General features: G+C 38.9%; 1 long non-coding RNA gene across 1 annotated transcript; it reads right to left on the reverse strand.

Annotated features, from left to right (window-relative positions):
• Positions 1–727: 727 nt before the first annotated feature.
• Positions 728–1,434, reverse strand: LOC109308575. The gene is made up of 2 exons (XR_002100642.1): positions 1,295–1,434; positions 728–1,025 (listed from the first exon to the last, which is right to left on the reverse strand). It is a non-coding gene; the product is annotated as an uncharacterized LOC109308575 (long non-coding RNA).
• Between the last annotated feature and the right edge of the window lie 290 nt (positions 1,435–1,724).

Consider the following 1,724-nt stretch of genomic DNA (forward strand, 5'->3'; position numbering starts at 1 on the left):
GGAACAAAGCAAAGAAAATATAACAAATAAAAGTAACAGTTTATTTTAACTCCTACTGGAATCAATGGGAATCTTTCCACTGACTTCAGTTACATTCGTATTGAACCCTGAAAGTATAGATAAAAAATAAGAGATGGACAGACTGAAATCTCATTTCCCATAAAACTGTGGTGTTCATTTTGACTGAAAAGAAGAGGCCTGTCTGCTGCAGAGTGGGTTAATGGTCTGTCACTGCATGCAGCATTTTCATAAACACTTAAATGATTTAGCATCCTAAATCCTGCTGAAAGCCAAACATCTGATGGAAGAATCTGAAAAGGGTAGTGTGAATCAGAGTCTAAATCCAACCACTGATTGACTCATAAATCTTGGAACGGTCCTTCAAAACCAGATTTGGCATCTGTAGTTCCAGAAGTTGAATAGTGCCTGACTGGCTGTTTAGCAATGTTCAGCTGGCCAAATTTAGTTGAGTTTTGGTATAGTAACAATTTATATTCAGCCCCCTTTGCTCCTCAGCTACATAACTGGGCATATTAATCCCCTCTGGGAATGTACAGTGCTGACATTATAATGTGCAGTATATGAGATACAAACATGCTATGCAGCATGCACTACATGCAGTTTGCAAGTGGACTGTTAGCACAAAACATGTAGCATATTAGCTCTGATTCAATAAGGGATGGAGTCCCCCCAGATCTTTTACAAGCAAATCAGGCTTCATGTTGCCCACAGGAAAAATAATTCCTTTATTATAGAGACAAATAGCAACATGTTGATGGAAGATAATAGAAATGTACATGTCAGCATAAAAATTAGATATGCAAATATAAAAATGAAGGAAGCATTTAAAAAAAATGGAACTGATCAAACTGTCGCTGTTGGAAATTATATGGGCATTTTTCCTTTAACAGCCCTTTTCAGTATGACAAAAACAAACTGTCACAAAGAAAAACCACCATCCAGGTACCCAGTGCTTTCCAGTTGCTTTTAGTAGTGGAACCTTTTTCCAAAACTTTGCAGTTAACCTAAAAAAGAAGAGGATAGCATTAGAGCATGTTTTCTGTCATGCAGATTTGTGATCCATCCCTCTTCTAGCTGTATCTTCCTCCCTGCTGCAGCATCACCCCCTCTTGTTTCAGTCCCTTCCAGCAGAGAAAATATGTTTATTTTAAACATCTGTTTCTTCATTTTCCAGTGTCAGCTTTAGGTTCAGTTTCCCCCTCAGCCTGTCCCGTGTCCTTTCTAGCTGCACATGCCCATAATTTTGCCAGATATTTAATATAAAAATGATTACCTTGGCTTCCTGCAAGCTCTGCCACTGCTCAGTTCTTGGCTGCTGCTGAAATCAGTGTGCTCAGTGATGATGTTGGCTGTCTCTAAGCTAAAACATGCAGTTAAAAGCAGCCTCCAGGAGCAGCAGAGAGTGTTAAAGATGCAGACTTCAGCATTATAGATGCATACTACTGGGATCAAAACACTCCTTTTTCTGTTAGTGGGGAGGATACTCTGTGGTCCTGAGTTGTGTGTTAGAATGGAACAAAGCAAAACAAAAATCCTGTATGTTTCATTAGTCTTCAGAAAATCAAGTTATTAAAATACTCAGCAGCAAATGTACATCTGGAATGTCAGCAGGAATGACACAATTTACCACTTTCTATGCAATGACTATATAGGTATTATTCCCGTGCGGATTGTAAACTTTTTGGGGCTGGGACTGTCTCTTA

This window comes from Crocodylus porosus, unplaced genomic scaffold (assembly GCF_001723895.1).
Source record: "Crocodylus porosus isolate Cpor-Errol unplaced genomic scaffold, CroPor_comp1, whole genome shotgun sequence".
Classification (NCBI taxonomy): Eukaryota; Metazoa; Chordata; order Crocodylia; family Crocodylidae; genus Crocodylus; species Crocodylus porosus.